Here is a 17611-nt window from a genome sequence, read left to right as displayed (position 1 = left end):
AGAACTTTGCACTAGGAAAAAATTCAGTTGTTATGTGTTTTAGGAAACAGATATGCTTTATAGAGACTTTTTGTAAAACAGTGCTCCATGTTTACATGTGTAATTACATATTAAAACAGATACAGTTGACTGAAATAAAGAGAATTCTGAGTTTGAAGACTTGAGGTAAATACTTGAGCTAAAAAATGGTAACCCTCCCCTCAAAGGCATTTTTAAAAAAAATGGCCCTCCCCAAAGTGAGGCTAAAAAATTGTGGCCCTCCCCCAAACATAGTAGCCCTCCCCCTCCGCTAAATAATGACCGGTCCCTTAAATAGACCTTTTCGGGTTGTACATTTTGTTTTCCCAATACAGATCATGTGATAATACTCAGGAGGCTTGGTCGTTTGTTTTGTTCATTAAAAAGAGTGCATGCAGGCATATTCATGCTTGCATGTTCTCATTTTAATGAATAAAACAAAAGACCAAACCTCCTGGGCTCGGTTGTTCAAAAGCTGATTAACACTAATCACAGATTAAAAATTAACCAAGGAGTTTATTCCTGTACTCCCACATGCTGTTCAAACCTTGAAAGTCTGCAAAATTTTACATTAGAAGAATTCAAGCTTGAGAAATATGAAACAAAAGTTTACGCTAATCCTGGATTAAGTTAATCGGCTTTCGAACAACCGGGCCCTGAGTATTATCACATGATCTGTATTGGGAAAACAAATGTATAAGCCAAAAAGGTCTATTAAGAGTAAATTAAGAATTAACGATAATTGTTAATTCAAGGTAGAGAATGGGTTGACTTTTTCACTGCCAAGCTTTTCGTTTGACGTTGGTGTAAGGTGACGTTGAGTAAAATATCGTGATTTATTAGTGAAGGCTTCCGCAAATAATTTATCTGGGAGACATTGACAAATCACCATATTTAAGTGATAATCGAGTTCAATAATTTTTTCAGTTTTATCATTCGATCATTAAATTTGTTTTTTCATAATTCCCATCAATTAAATCACTTTCTTGAAGCTTAGGAAAGCGAAGTGCCATTTTAATACAAGAACGTGGTTTTACTTATGAGTGAGGAGAATATTAGAGGGAGTTTCAATTAAGCGTCGTAAAAGCAAAACCAAAGTTATTACTTTGGCCAATCAAAAAGGAGTGAGACTCCAGTAAAACAATCAAAAGTCCAAGTAATTACAGGTAGCCAACACAAAGCGCGGGGAAATGTGCACACGCAAGCCACCGTTGATTTTGATTTCACTTCTGATTAGTAGAAAAAATGGCGCGAGAACTTTGAATTAATGAGTGAGTGAAGTAATCATAACCAAAGCAATTTGGTAATTAATTTCGACATTCAATTGGGAACTGGTTAGTTTGCAGCAAAAAATTTTTTGTAGACAGTTGTTTGCAGGTCATCTGATAGGCTCTAAGCTAACGAAAAAGATCGAAAAAAATACATTGAACGATAATATTAATTATGTTCATGTATAGTGTGGGCTCCTAATAATTGAAACTACAGTATTACATAATGTATGATTCGAGCTCCTTTTTTGAGCAAAGGAATTTGAGGAGCTGAGGAGCGTTGCTAGGGGCGTTGTTAAAGACACGTTACAATGGAGGCTTCTGATTGGTTCGAAGTACAGGAGTATGCTATTAGAATTATGAAAGCTTTAATACTTTGAATATTTATCCAGCTGGTTTCTGATTGGCTGAGAGGAGATTTGATTGACAGAGCGTGGGAATTATCAGGAGTGTGGTCGTGAGCGTTCAGTGCGACCCGTTTTTTGTAGACTTTTAAAGTGGAGAACCCGTTTTAGGCGTCGAAGATGTTTCTTTAGGTTCCAGACCTGATGGGGCGTTTTCACAATTAGGAAGAAAAGGTCCCAGGCCCCCTCGAATAAAAACACAACCACACAAGAAAATCCAATCAAAGAGATTTTAAATGACTATTTACAACATCTATATAAGAAGATGGTGCTCCGCATGTGCACCCTAGTTTATTATTATGCGGGCAATGGGGATCCAAAATGCAGGTGTTATTCTTATGTTTTAAAGCAAAGTGCGCCTTACCCCAAAATATTGATTTCGCTAAAATGAATCTTTTCACCAGTTAGAGACGCATTGTGGCCTTTTTTTTCCTTTTTCTAAAAATCCTGCCATTTTATAGGCTTCGAAAATTACGAAAATCCAAGCATCTTTTGTTTACGACTGAGTCAGAAGGGGAGTGGGTCTATTCCTAATTTGACGTCACAATTTGCTTTGCATGCATTTTTACAAAGAGTTAATGCAATGTAAATCAGTTTGTGACGTCAAATCAGGAATAGACCCACTGCCTTTCTGACTTGGTCGTGAACAAAAGATGCTTGGATTTTCGCAACTTTTGAAGTCTATAAAATGGCAAGATTTGTTAGAAAAATGAAAAAATGGCCGCAATGCGTTTCGAACAGGTTCAAAGATTCATTTTAGCGAAGAAAATATTTTGGGGTTAGGGGCACTTTAGAGACAGAGCGAGCACGCATGCCAGCACGGAGATTTGTACAGGCCCATACTTAAAACGAGACTTCAATGTAATATATACGTGATAAAAGTCTCAATTTTCATGACTTGCGGTTTAAAAAAATGATAAATTTACGGCCCCATCGGGGATGATCGGGCGCTATCTTGAAATGCGCGGCAGTCGTGACCAGGACTTCGCGGCTTTAGGGGTGCAACGAGTCAATTTGAATATTGTGGATTAATATTTACTGAGGCCTTGTAAGGGGTTTTAAAGATAAGGGATAACCGGCAAAATAATTACGCACGATAAGGCGGAGGTCTCGTCTAACATACTTTCAATGTCTATAATCCTGTGGGACGTAAAAGAACCCACACACGTGTCGTAAAGAGTGGGGGTCGGAGTTTCCGGTGTTGTGGTCGGTGTTCTGTTGAGTATCATGGTGGGGAGGGTACAAAAGGGCCACAGCAAATTGGCGCAAGCTGTTGTGGGGCTCTGTCAGCTTGACTGGCAAAGTCTGTAAATCAATCAAATTAAATCAATCATTAAATCAAATCTAATTTTAGGGATAAGGAATAACTGACGAAATAATTATGGGGATAATGGATAATCGAGATAGTTTTAGGGATAACAAAAAATAGCTTTGATTTCTCAATTATCATATTTTTGGTGATTTTTTGTCGAGTATTTATTTCATTGGCGACCGGTAATGAATATTAACGGCTCATCTATCAGTCCAAATTCAGGCAAGATGTCCAAGATTTGCTCTCGGCTCTTTAATTCGGCGAACCGCTAGTGATTAGGTTATCTGTGAAAAAAACGGGCCGCTTTACACTTTAAAATTGCCACTTATTGTTAAATTCTATTGATAAGAAATTTTAGGAATAACAGTCTCAATAATTTTAGGGATAAGGGATGACTAAAAACACCTCTAACAGGACCTCTTTACTCAGGACGAACCCAAACCTCCCTCAGAATGTTTTTGATACGTTGCTCGTGCTCGTCCTCCTTTTTAGTCTTTGTCCGAGTTTGATTTTAACTGAATCCCGAAACAGAAATTGGCTAAGAATTATTAAAATAATTGTACTTTACTGAAATACCCACAATTTTTTTGGTGATTTCAGAAAAGAAATTTGCCCACGTAAAATTGCTCCAAGAAAAAAAGTTTAGAGACTTTTGAATTTTTCAAATTGAGATTGACCCTATTGGCTTATCCACAAAAATGACGAAAAATAAACCAATGCAATAGTCTTGTGAACTGTCAATCAATATATGGAGGCACCAATAGAAAAGTGTTGATTGATTATAAAGCCACCACCCAGCTTTTCACCACCCAACCTTCGTTACATTCTAGAGAAATTGCGTGGGTCTCGTGGGTATCTGTTAAAGTTGAAGAAGCCGACATGGGTAAGTCTTGCTTGCAAGAAAAAAAAAAGGAAATGAATCTGTACTTATTCCTTTTCATTACAAGTACGAATAGAATATGCTTTTGTTTCTGTTGTAGTTTTGCTTTTTTCGAAAAGAAAGTTTCGTGACGCTAATGTTTCGTGAGTATTTGAGTTACTTCTGCGTCATTCAGTACTAGTTAGTTGCGGAAAGGTTTTTCCGCTTAAATTTTTGTAAAGATATTCATCGGTTTGAGTTAATGGATACGTTAGTTAAACGCACTTAGTCAAAAAGTATTTTTAGTGAGTTAAATTGTAGTTTTGAAGCTGAAAATGATGCTTACCTTAAGATACGTAGTTGTTGCGCAAATTTTATTTCCTGAGGTTAGAGAGGGATAACTTTATTCCAAATCATTTGAGAAAAATTTTATTATGAAGTCAAAGAATTTGCTGATTTTTTAGGGGTTTTTAAAAGTTATTTTGTATTTCATGTTATTTATTAGATTATGAAGGTTGTTTTTTGACTACGCAATAGGTGTTGATGAATTTGTACACACTTGAGTTTAAAGACTGAAATACATACATATACGTACTACTATAAATTTTGATTGAAAAAGTAAGTATTGCACTTTTTTTGTGCTATATCAGTATTCTTTGATGAGGTTATTAATTAGCTGGTTATTTTGTACGACAGTACTGAAAATGATCTTTGAAATGTTGAAGAATTTGCAGGTAGTTTAAAAGTTCCTGAGTGAAATACAAAAAAAGTGCGTTTTTATAATTTTCGTTCCCTGTCCTCTTTTCCACGAAGTTCCCCATATTTTGTTATGCACGACTGTGTATTGAGTAGTTACTAAGGCAAGCAGAGGAAAATCCCTACAAAGTGCACGTTTTAACTTCTGAAGATAGGAATTGCGTAGAACAGTAACAAGAGAACAAGAACTTTTTTGGTTTAGCTACTTTTCAAGATTGGTATATGAAGTGAAAAATATGAACAATTATGTTAAGTACGTAATAAATGTTTAAAGAGCTGTTTAATATTGGGAAAGATATGGCTTGGATAGAAAGTTTACAGAGCAAGAGGGAAGGATCAATGGAAGGTGGTTAATGGTCAATTTACTATGGGAACACAACGGCAATACTGATGAACTTTCCAGAAAAACGTTTTAAAAAAAAAAAATAAGATTTATTTAAGGAGTTACGAGGACGCAAATCTCAAATGATACGTACGTCATTCTTGGCCGTGCAATGATGGAGATTAATTCATTTGAATCAGTAGCGATGTTTGTTTATTTTAACAGTAAAATATAAAAGATTAAAAGGGTTAAAAGCAATCATTTTTTTCCTTGAGACGTTGGCAAATGGGACATCTTGCAATTGTGTGAGGTTAACTGATGTATGACAATTGTGCAATCAACAATTTGACTTGATTTTACATAAATTTGTTTTATATTCAGTTTACAGTGTCTTTGAAATTAATACTTAGTACTCTAGCCGTTAGAAGACTATTGGACACTTCCAATGAAGTTCTTTTCATTTCTTTGTTATTAAATACTCCACCTATCATTTGTTATATACCTATGAATGTTTAAGGTGCTGGGGAGAAGGCCAGGTAATAGGCAGGGGATTTGAACTCAGATCAGTTTTTCTATTCAAATGCCCAAGCTCCAGAGAAGTCCCATTCTGGGTCAAAAAAGTCGCAAATTCTCAAATAGAAGGTCCCAGTGGCCACCCGGAGCTTAGGAATGATCTGCGCCACGTGTTCCAGAGCGTCCACATCCACAACTCCATGCAATTCGTCTTCGAATTGCTGAACCAAGATATTCGTTTGAGTTCAAATCCCCTGCCTATGCCTGGCATCCCCCCAGAAGGCCGGGCATAGCAGAGGGATTTCACGTTTTAAGTCTACAGGGGCTTTTGATCATTTGTTGAGTTCTCGGGGTCGGGACTTTGACTTTAACCGTTACAAGACTAGGGTCCACTGACGCCATCTTGGCTGGAATCACCATCTGAATGACCGAGAAAGACTGAAAAATAGTACTGGCTATTTTGGGATTACCCGATAAGGCACTAGAAGCAAACCGATTCTCTGTGATTCCCTCAACACCAGAGTAGAAGAGTGAATCTGCTCTCTATTTTGTAAGACACAGGTTCATCGAATCTTTTTAACAAGGTTTGAGATATTAATCCAATACAAAAGCTTTTGTTTCCGGTTGTGTTCTGGTCCCCCCCATTTTTTGCAAATGGTTTGAATATTCCATGAGTTTGCCAACTTGTGGCTAATGCTTGCTTGAAGCCCACTTTCCGATAGCATAATAAATGTTATTTGATTGTAAAATTTACTATGTAGGTTCTATTCCTTCAGTACTGGCAAGAGCTTCATGAAGGGCCCCCTGGTCCAATTGGTTCGTGTAGAGAATTAAACTTTCTATCAATACAGTGAAAACAGAATTTAAAATTTATATTGAAATTCAGTCCTTCTTCCTCGCGTGGTCAAATGCTTGGCCCCAGGAGAAGTCATCATGAATCAAAAAAGGGCAAGTTCCTCCTGCCCAGGGGCATCCAGACCTTAGAATGATTTTGTCACATCTTCCAGAGTGTCCAACATCCACGAATTCCTAGCCATTCGCTTTCAAATTGCTGAACCAAAATTTTATCGTCAATGTCAATTTTTGAATGCTGTTTTCATCACCGTATTGATAAAACTCTCTACCAACTACAAGGCAAATTATGGCTCCGCTGTACTGAACAAGAATGTAAATAGTAAATTTAATTATTAAAAACAGTTATTCTGTGCATGATTTCAAGCAAGCAATACACACATTGCATAAAGGAAACTTGTGAATATTCAACCATATGTAAAATATATGCCACCAGGACACCACAGAAACAAAAGCTTTTCTATTGGATTACATCTCAAGCTTGTTAAAAAGATTTGATGACCTTTTGTCTTACAAAATATAGACCAGCTTTCACTTATGGCATTGAAGGAATTGCAGAAGAATTGTTTTGCTTCTAGTGACTTCTGGGTTAATTCCAAAATGGCAGTAGTATTTTTCAGTCTTTCTCAGTCATTCAAGAGGGCAATCAGCCAAGATGGTGCCAGTAGCTCCCACTCATACTACTGGTTAAAGTCAAAAGTCCCAACCCCTGGAACTCAACGAATGATCAAAAGTCTCTACCACGGGCAGACTTGTAACATCAAATCCCCCCCCTATGCCTGACCCTCCCCACCCAGCTGAACATTTGATAGGTGTATAATGTATAAGTTGTGTAAAAAGACAACAGTACTTCGAGGATGGTTGAAGACCCCCATCCCGTGATGCAGGAATTGAGATGAAATTTCCCGATTTTCCTGAGTTAGAAATTTCAAAATACAACATTTAGTGTGGAAACAATTTGAAGTGGTTTTACTTTGGGTACAGTAACTTTTTGGGGAAAGGAACTTTATTTAACTGTGTGGTTGTTTTACTGCTAGAGTGCTTAATTGCGAGGACACTGTTTACTAAGCTCCGCAATTAACAAATTTAACAAATCAAGTTAAATACTGTTGGTTTTTTAAGGAGAGGAGAAACTGGAGTACCTGGGGAAAACCTCTGGGTGGAGAGTAGAGAAAACCAACAAACTTACCCTCACATTATGACATTGATTCTGGAAATTGAACGCGGGCTACGTTGGTAGGGAAGGGATTTGAACTTAGAAGGTGCTGCGCGTGGTGGTAAGACGTTTAATCATTCCTTTGAGTTTCTGCGGTCGAGACTTTTGACTTTAACCGTTAGAAGAGTGGGGTCCACTGACCCAATCTGGGCTGAATCGCCATTGTGAATGACCAAGAGAAAGACTGAAAAATGGTATTACCCAGAAGTCACTAGAAAGCCAACCGATTCTCTCCGATTCCCTCAATGTCTATAAGTGAAAGAAAGCGGAGTGAATCTGCTCTTGATAATTTTGTAAGACAAAGGACATTGAATCTTTTTAACACGTTTGAGATGTAATCCAATAGGAAAGCTTTTGTTTCCCATGTGTTTCTGGTACATATTTTTTGCAGATGTTTGAATATTCATAAGTTTTCTTGTCTTCGTGCAACTTGTGTATGCTTTTGCTTGAATTCATCTTGACGACGAAATCTTGGTTCAAAGGCAATCCGAAGACGAATAGCAGGAGTTCAATGGATGTTGACGCTGTGAAACACGTGGGAGATCGGGTCTAATCTCTCGTGGCCCCTGGGGGTGAGGAATTTCCACTTTTTTGACCCAAGATGACTTCCCTGGAGTTGGGCATTTGAAGAAACACAACTGAATCTTATTTCAAATCGCCCCTGTCTGTGCCCGGCCTCCCCCCCCCCAGCAGCTTAACCTTGATAGGTGCATTACTTTTGCCAAAGTTTTTTAGAGTAAAGTCAATTATGGTATAGGTTGAGTTTTGCAAACTATTAAAATTTACCATTTGATGTGCGTAGAGTTATGTAGTGGTGCACTGTTGTTATATAAAAAGTCAGATTCATTTGACCATAAGACACTTTACAAATTAGTAAAAAGCACATTTGGAAACCTTAATTAGGTTTGGTGTATTCCTTACATTCACTTTGTATTGTTAATGAAAGATTTATAAATTTGGTAATTTCTTTAGTAATGAACAATGATTTACCGAAGGCGAAATGATTATTGGGTAAATGTTCACCAATAATCATTGAGCCCTGGAGGCAAATAATTGTTTTAGTATAAATAAAAAGTTAATTATTTCAAAAAAAGAGAAAAAAATCATTTTCACTTACATTGGCAAATGACTAGTGGCAACCATTTTGTCCATAGATGTGATTATCCTTCTGATAATCTGAATAGCGAGCCAACAAGAGCACGCTATTTTGTATACTCATGCACCTGTGTAATTTATACTAATGACATTTAAGCAGGAAAACTGGAGAATTTAAGTTTAAGGTGCGAGTAATGATCAAAAAAATCAATAATTTTTTTATTGTTTGCATTTCAAAAGTATGTTAATTCAATACTTAATGGCCCAAGTTTTTAAGCCTTGATTTAAAAAAAAGACCTATTTATTTTTAAGTGAAATTTTCCTATTTTAGGTAGCTCAAACCAATTTCAACAGTTCTAAGTGAGATTCTTATCATTAGAAATGATTGGCACCACAATGTTGTACCATGTAATTAGCAATGTTATGGTACTGAATTAAATACAGAGTATTGCTGAAACAAGATAGTTATTATTGTGATGTAATATGTTACAATATACCACCACCCTTTATTTTGTCTTCAGTTTTTTTATAGCTAAAAAACGAATTCAGTGACCACCATTTTTATAACTGAAAAGTAATCAGTAAGGGCAAGATGAAACTTTCTGCAAAGTTTAAAAAAATTCTGTCTGGTGGATTCAGAGCCATTTTAATTTTGGGATTTTTTAAGGTGGCTCTTAGTTCTCTAGACAGAATTTTATTTAATTAAATTTTTGCTGAAAGTTTCATTGTGGCCTCCTAATTGGACTTTTGCACCAATAAAAAAGGGCGATGCCCAACTTTGTTTTTGACATATGAGTAACTAAATCGAAAAACAAAAGGTGTTTTTTTTTTTGCTGGGCTTACCAGTTGCCAAGGTAACTTATTACATCATAATAATGATCACCTCTTGTTATGAAGTACATTAGTGTTTGATATGGTACATATATTTTGCTGTTATATAATTCCGTATACAGTGGTTTATAGTGTTATTTGATCTAAATAGAGTCTTCGGACGTTCGCGCCAAAAGCTTCCTACGGTGAGATTTTCTTCATTCTCAGCCTAGAGTTAGGTCATAAAGTACTTACTCCAAAAAAATGGACAAAAAAATGGGGGTCACCGACTTTGTTTCGGAGAAAATGGCAGTGGAAAAAATGCCTTATTTCGAGAAATCCGGTCATAATAGCGCGAATGTAGCCTCATCTGCTCATCCATCGAAAACATAAAAATAAACTGTTGTAGTGAAAGTTTTCCGTGGGCATAGGTTTTTAGGAGTGAGATTTGTTTAGATAATTGTATGCCGCTAGGGATGTAGGTAAACAGTAGAGTTCCATCCTCGACGCATCGTTTTTCGTAAAAGCTCTATACGTTGCAACCACTATACAGAATTCGATGGCACGAAGAAAGAAAATGTTAAAAAAATATAACTGTCTTACGGTGAGAATTTGTTTCATTTCATCATATTTTGTAGATAGTAAGTAAAGTAAGTGATTCATTATTCAAAAATAGGGGTCACCGATGATCTGCACGAGTAAAATCGATGTGTTTTGGCAAAGCTCTTGGAAAAGTTCGTTTTGTCACGCTTTTGCGTAACCTGTCGGGCAAGGACTTGTAACCCAAGAGAGGCTCGATCTTTGAAGTACCGAAAAGAAACCTTTCTCGAGCATAGAAACGAAGTTTTAACAGGGGTCATCTTCATTTGGTTGGTGTTTTGTATAATATCTCTCCATTTCCGTCATGCTCATCCTCTGGAGTGTGTGTTTTTTTGTGCAATTCAATCGCTGATTGTTTCCACGCAGGTCCGCACTATTCAAGCAGACGAGGACGAAAATACTGCTCAATTTTCACGAAAGTAAAGGAAAAGAACTTGTAAAACATGCCGTCACTTTGAACTTAAGTTCGTAGGGTAATACAAACATTAAAAAGAAACAGCCCCCATTAAATTTACGCAACGGTTCGTCCTCGAGTTTTCCCAAACTTTCAGCCACTAGTCTACTCGATACGCTACCTTTTCCAGAGCTTTTCCATCCGCCCGCTCACTTCTCTTTGAAGTTTCATGATGATTTCGGACATAAATTTGCCATTCTTTTACCAGCCTGGAATTTTTTCCTCGGCGTTTTTGTCGCATGTGTTAGTTTTTGACTGATGCGTGAAAAACTGGTAATGAAAGTCATTAGACTAGTTGCACGACCGATAAACTATCAGTCGTGACGTAGTCTACTTGACTTTCATAAATATTTTAAATCAATTTTCACTGGGATCACGATCTTCTCTGATCCAACGCTGTGCAAGACTTTATTCGTCCACGGTTTTTGCAAAGGTTTTAAAACCTCAACTTCACTACTGCTCGAAAGAATGCGTGACATCTTACAGGCGCGTTACCTGCGCAGTGAAGTTGTGCACAAACAATTAGTCGCGAACGTCCCCTTAAGTGGTAAATACCTTTCACGCGTCCTTAATGTTTATCCTTACTAACTTCACCATCTTGAAAGACCCTGCATTGAGGAGACGTCACAGAGCCGATAGTCAAAGAGCCCGATAGTGGTAACAATGTAATGCATGTGTCTGCAGGTGAACTAGTTTGCAGCACCGGAGTTTGGGGGTTTCAGGGTTTTTAAATTCATGTTTTGCATATATAAGAAGCTGTGTTACCACAAGCAGCTCAAGCTCAGTGTGAGCATAGCTGACCAAATAATAAGAATGTGTATGGATATCCCAATAACAGCTTAAGAGGTATAATTATATAAAAAATTTTCTCAATTAAAAATTGCACTGGGGATTTGGAGAATAAACTTTAATTAGATACAGACAATCAACAACAAGAACAAACATAAATCATACAGCCAGTTTCAATCAAGTGTCAAAACCAAAAAAACCAAAGTTATTACTAAGGCCAATTCAGACTTGAAGTAATTGCATGTAGTTGAGAGAAAGTGTGGGAAATTGTTGCATGTGTAAGCCATGATTGGTTTTGGTTTCACTTCTGATTGGGTTAACAAAATGGACATAAGAACTTTGAACCAACCACTGAGTCAAGTAATATAAAATCAAAGCAATTCATTTATTACTTTTGACACTTGATTGAAAACTACTCTAGTAGAGGAAGGTTCAATCGAGTGGTTGTAAAATCACTCAAAGTAATTACTTTGACCAATTAAAAAGGATAGAAACAAGATGATAACCAATGAAAACTTCAAGTAATTATGTGTTGCTGACACAAAAAGCGGGAAAACGTGCCCGGATAAGATACGATTAGTTTTGGTTTTCACTTGGTATTGGTTGAAAGAGTGAGGTGAGACTTTTGCATCAATCACTGAGTAAAACGAACAAAAGCAGCAATTTGCTAATTGTATTCTAACACTTTGTTGAAAAACTATTCTCATAATACTAATAATAATAATATTAATAAGAATATGATGATGATAATAACAATAATAATCAGAATAATATATTATTATTATGATTAGGTTATTAGAAGGGTTTTCAATTGAAATGTTAAAAATGATTGAGGTAATTACTTTGGGTTTGCATTACTTCACTCCAGGGATTTGTTCAAAGTTCTTGTGACACGTTTTAAACCAATCAGAAGTGAAAGGAAAAGCAATCCATGGCTTGCATGTGCAGATATTCCCATGTTTTGTGTTCATTCTACATGGTAATTTATTTAGAGTTTTTTGATTGGTTACTGGAGTGTCTCCATTGTTTTTGATTGGCCCAAGTAATTAGTTTGGTTTTTCAGTTTTGAATGACACCATCATTTGGAAAAGCACTCTATACTTACGGAACTTGGAAGAGAATGGTAGAGTATATTCATTTGAAATATTTGATTCAGGACAACCATTATTTTGGTAACAAGGAGGGTAGAAAGTTTATTTTGCATCACTCCAAAGAAAAAGATCCTGAAGAATTTACTGGGTGATTATAGCAGGGGAGTTAATTTAACGTGAAAATATTGTGAACCATTGGATTATTTGAAAGAATGGGTGATTCCAGAAAAAATCCACACCCCCCCGACGGATGGGGTCATTTTTTCACCCCCCTCTCACCTGGATTTCCTTAAGCCCAAGGACCCCCTCCCTTCTTGGATCCCATGACAGAAGTAACCTCCCTCCCTGCCTGGATTTCCAGGAAAAAATATAAGCTTAAATTTAATTTATTTTAATATAAAATACGCACAATCACGTATAGAAGATGTTTTCTTTTTTAATTTCAAAAGCTTTGGCTACCAAATTATATAAAAATTCTGTTGTGTGGAACTAAGAGAATAAAGGAGCAAAAATGCTAAAACTGAACAAGTGTTTATACACTCTTAGCTCGTAAAAATCAATTGCCCTTGTTCTTTCTTTGCTCTTTGCGCTTTCTTTGTCCTTTCTTTGTATCATTACACAAAACAATGGTGGCACGCTGGGTCTGGGTTACGAGTAAAAATGTGTCCGGCGTTTTCAAAACTCTTCGTTGCAATATTGTTGCGACGGCTCTTTCTCTAGTATCTTGTTCGTGGTTTTCTGCTATAAAAGGACCTGCGAAGGAACTTAGATTATCATTTATGTCAGGTGAGAAATATGTGAATAAAATATTTCTACTATTTTCAGGGTCTGCAGAGCGCTAAACTGTTACCGAACTAAACATCCGAATCGCGTGAACTATCAGTTCAGATGACCCCTGCAGAAGACTTTTCCAAGATCAACTCCCCCTTCCGCCTGGATTTCCAGGGTCCTTGACCCCCCCTCCCACGAGAATTTCCAGAATCCCATCCATCGGGGGTGTGTGGATTTTTTCTGGAACAACCCAATAATAAATGTTACTATTGTTGAAGATTTCAAGCATTTTTCTAATTGTTAACATATTTGTATTACGTGTTAAGAAGACCAAATATGTGTCTTGTCACTTTTAATTAGTAAAAAATTAAAGTTATAATTTGATTTTTGATACACTGTATTCAAAAAAGGCGGGACACGTGGAACGACCTAGGTTTTAATCATGCTAAAGGACTTAAAACAAAACGCTTGCTTAGAAACTCAAAGCTTCTCTAAATACATGGGTATTTCCAAGTATGGTCAATTCCTGAGTATTTGAGATGAGATATATTAGGTTAAGCCTTGGCAGTTGTTAAGTACATATTTTATTAATTTTCAGTAATGTGAATTTACTTTAAAAGATTTAATTTGTGAATATGCTCCTCATCAACTATGGCAGGTATAGAAATTTAATCATTTTTTTCATTATAATCATTGACCTTCACCTCAACCCCAGAACTTTTTTCTTGTCTGAGCGAGAGAACAGCTTTCGGGAACCCTGAAATGAAATGACTTTTTATTGGTTTTTATGAAGAACAATTATTAAACGTATCTCTAATTGATGCATTTGTATTTAATACGAGAAGTGAACAGGTGTTGTGATGTTCAAGTAGCCAATGTTTGGCTATAAGAATGGTACGGAGCATATTCTCCTGCATAAAATTACTCAGAGCCTTGGGTTAATTTGAAGCTCTGGTGATAAAAATGATAAATTGAAATTTTTGCATAAATGAACTTCAATCAATCATCTCTTTTCAAGTTGTTTCTTATGTCCACTTGTATATACTCATGCATTTAAACATTTACCGGTAACCAAAAATCTCTGAGAAAAGGACAAAAATATTGCTAAGCTTAGTTTTCTAGTTTGTGAAAGTTCAGATTGATTTTAATTCTAGCAAGGTCATGTAACCTGCACAAAAGCAAGGCTTTTTATAAAGCATTTAACTTGCAGTATGTGACAGTTGCAGACTGCACATTGTTTACAAATAGTGCTGATAAACAGTATTTGAAAGTAAGCACTATTTCAAATAACAATGAAATGATATATGAAATGGATTATATATGAACTGCCGATATAAAATCAAGTGGAGCTATGATCCTTGCAGTTATGAACGCAATTTTTGCAATTGCGTAAAGAAGCCTAAAAAATTGTGAAACATTTTGGACACTGATTTTTTTTAATGTTAAATGATATCAGAAACCCATAACGGTTGAAACGTGTAACGCCCCTTGTGTGCTGGGAAACAAGCTTCTGAATATTCAATTTGCTAAGTATCATATTTGGAACAACGAGCGAAGGGTTTCCAAATATGGTACTTAGCACTTTTCCAAATATGGTACTTAGCACTGAAACATTCAACCAATCAGTTCGCACTGAATATTCGGAAGCTGTGAGCGTGCGTTACACGTTTTCAACCCTTATGGGTTTCTGATGATATTCATTAAATACTTTTGTAAAGGCATTTCAACCAAAATTTGTGGTCATTGTCAGAATTTGACAAAAAAGAGATAGCTTCTTTGAATGATTTACATTTGTGTATGTGTATGACTACAAGTACAATGTGATTACTCCAGAAGGTAAGGAATATTACCCAACTGAAATATAAAATAATATGAGGGAGTTCTATATGTTTATTTTTTGTGTTTTGATCCTCTTTGAAAGGCAAGCTTCTGGGAAGTTTCTTGTAATTTAGTTGCCCTATCAACTATAATGACATGATCAAAATTCATACTATAACCAAATTGATTTGTATGTTAAGCATTTTTAAAATTGCTGTTTTTCAAAGACAGACAGTTGTTCTGTCTTCACTAAGTCCCGTCACAAGTGCTCTATCTGCAATTAAGTTAAGTTATTTTTTATACTATATATTGAGACTGAAATAGAGTAGTTTTGTTCTTAAAAAGATTATACCTTAAGTGTTGAATAGTTTCCTTATATAGTGATTATTTTTATTTGCAATCATGCATATATACAAATAAAACCATTGAAAGAAACTATTACTTTTTTTGTCAAACTCAAGCCAAGGATGATTGAAAATTTTCAGTCAAAATATCTTTATTAGTATTTTAATTTCTCTTTTTTACCAGATGGAAAGAAACACGAATTTTTTTACAAAAATTCATGTGAGTATGATTGTTGTTCTATTTTTATAATGTAAATACTAATAATAATACTAAATATGCTTTTGAGCTTATGAATTTGATGTTCTTACATATATATTAAAGAGGTGTAGGTATTGCAGCAACTTTCATTTTGTTCTTGTTATATTTTAAATAAAAAAAATTGATTTATTTGTTTCAACAAAAGAATCAAGAGTCATATAGCAAACACAAAGTTTAGAAATTAAGCCATTATTAAGAAACACAAGAGTTCTTTATGGCATATAGCCAACAGTGATTTCAGAACTATAACTTCTTCATTTTTCAATACCCAAGAAACTTCTCATTGATAAATAAAATGGTCTAGCATTATAATAAATAATTTTATAAGTGGTTACTACATGAGCATTTAAAGGGTTTAACTTAAGGCATCTTCACACTTCTTAAATGGTTAAATTTTTGTGCTAATAATATTCAATATACTTTATCTGCCTCATGAAGCTGAAGCAATTTAGTAATGTCTTCTTTTACAAATAGCTGTACAAAGATTTACAAGGAAGTATCCATGTAAGTAAAACTCATGAATAACAAAAGTTATGTGGTACAAAGATGTAAGTTGTAAACTTAATAGCTGCAGGAGAGAAAAAAAGCATTATTACTCAAAAATTTTAGACTTTTGAGAAAAAGTTTAATTCAGGGCTGTCATTAGGGGCCGTAACCCGTAACACCTGTTACGGCTGAGCCCAGTCAATGTTACGGGTGATGGTTGCTGCAGAATGAATATTTATGGTGCAAAACAAATTGAAATTTATTTATAAACATTTACCTTCTACAGAAAATATAATTACTGCCTTGTGTTGTCTGTGTCCCTGATTCTAAGACATGCTTTTAATAACAATTCAAACATTTTCTGTAAGAAACCTTTGGAGAACACCCCTGATCGATTGTTGTTGGATTCCGACGCCATTTTTTTCAGTAACAAAATCATTATCAATGCATCGTACTTGATATAAATGGGATTCCACTAACCATTTTTCAAGGTTCTGTGATGCATGACCATTTCCACATGGTTAGTAAATATCTTTATTCATTGTGAAGTTTATCTTTTTGCCCTGTTTTATTTTCATCACTTTTTGATTGATTGCACCTCAGAGGGCTGGAAAATGCATTTCCGAGCATCTAATTTGAAGAGTTTTCTGGTGGAACATGCCCCAAGACCCCCAGGGGCTCTGGCCCTTCGGGCCTTCTTTTACATGGCCTTTGACCATTTATTTACATGTTACGGGTGAAATCTTGAGTGCTACACCTGCTTCAAAACTTAATGACAACCCTGTAATTTATGTAGAAATCATATCGTGCATTTTTCTATTTTGTTGATCCTTTATTTTAAAAAAATTGGTTGCACAAAAAAATTAAAGAAATTACCATGGTTATAACTACTCAATGAATTTAAAGGTGTAGGGACTGGACAATCTGCAATCTAGCAAGCCATGCAAATTTTTCATTTAAGTCTTAGCAACCATTTCAAAGTCTATTAAGTATTCTTTTAAAACAATAAGTTTTCAATAATTGTATAACCTGCATATTAACTTACATAGCTCGCCATGTTGGCTTGCATGACTCGCAGCCATGGCTCGTATGACTCATACTGATGGCTTGCATGGGTCATTATCATGGCTCGCATGACTTGTGTTCATGATTCGCTTATTCATATATTGTCCTAACTGAAAGGTTTACATATTATATAAAACCTAAGTTTAAATTTGAAAGAATAATGATTGCTACGCTCTTTCAAGAAATATATTTGAGCTACAAAGGACTGTCTTTCTATTCTTCTTATACATTATTTCATATCAGGAGAAAACAATTCATTTTTTGTTGTTTGGGAAAATTAATGTACTATTTTGCCAAATGTCAATTCTTAAAATTATGATGACCCTTAATAATAATCATCAACTACCATTGTCCATGTGAAGGTAAAAGTAATGAATCTAATTCCAATTAATGTGTTAGTTGACACATTAATTGATACATTAGTTAATGACTAACTGACGGTTGCTTGACATATTGCATTACATAACATGTACATGTATGTTGATCAATACTATTACATGACATGTACA

At 35.5% G+C, this 17611-nt stretch overlaps 1 long non-coding RNA gene across 1 annotated transcript in view; it reads right to left on the bottom strand.

The window, feature by feature from the left end:
- Positions 1 to 2399: 2399 nt before the first annotated feature.
- The window catches only part of LOC138022450 (uncharacterized), a 16532-nt gene continuing 1320 nt past the window's right edge, over positions 2400 to 17611 (bottom strand). Inside the window, exons 2-3 of the long non-coding RNA XR_011126577.1 lie at positions 13835 to 13887; positions 2400 to 2995 (exon numbers count right to left, since the gene is read on the bottom strand). This is a non-coding gene — a long non-coding RNA (uncharacterized lncRNA). The remainder of the gene's footprint in view (positions 2996 to 13834; positions 13888 to 17611) is intronic.

The sequence above is a fragment of the Montipora capricornis genome, chromosome 10 (genome assembly GCF_036669925.1).
Source record: "Montipora capricornis isolate CH-2021 chromosome 10, ASM3666992v2, whole genome shotgun sequence".
Taxonomy (NCBI): Eukaryota; Metazoa; Cnidaria; class Anthozoa; order Scleractinia; family Acroporidae; genus Montipora; species Montipora capricornis.
Note: the sequence above shows the minus strand (reverse complement) of the source record. Positions and strands in the feature narration are given on the sequence as shown.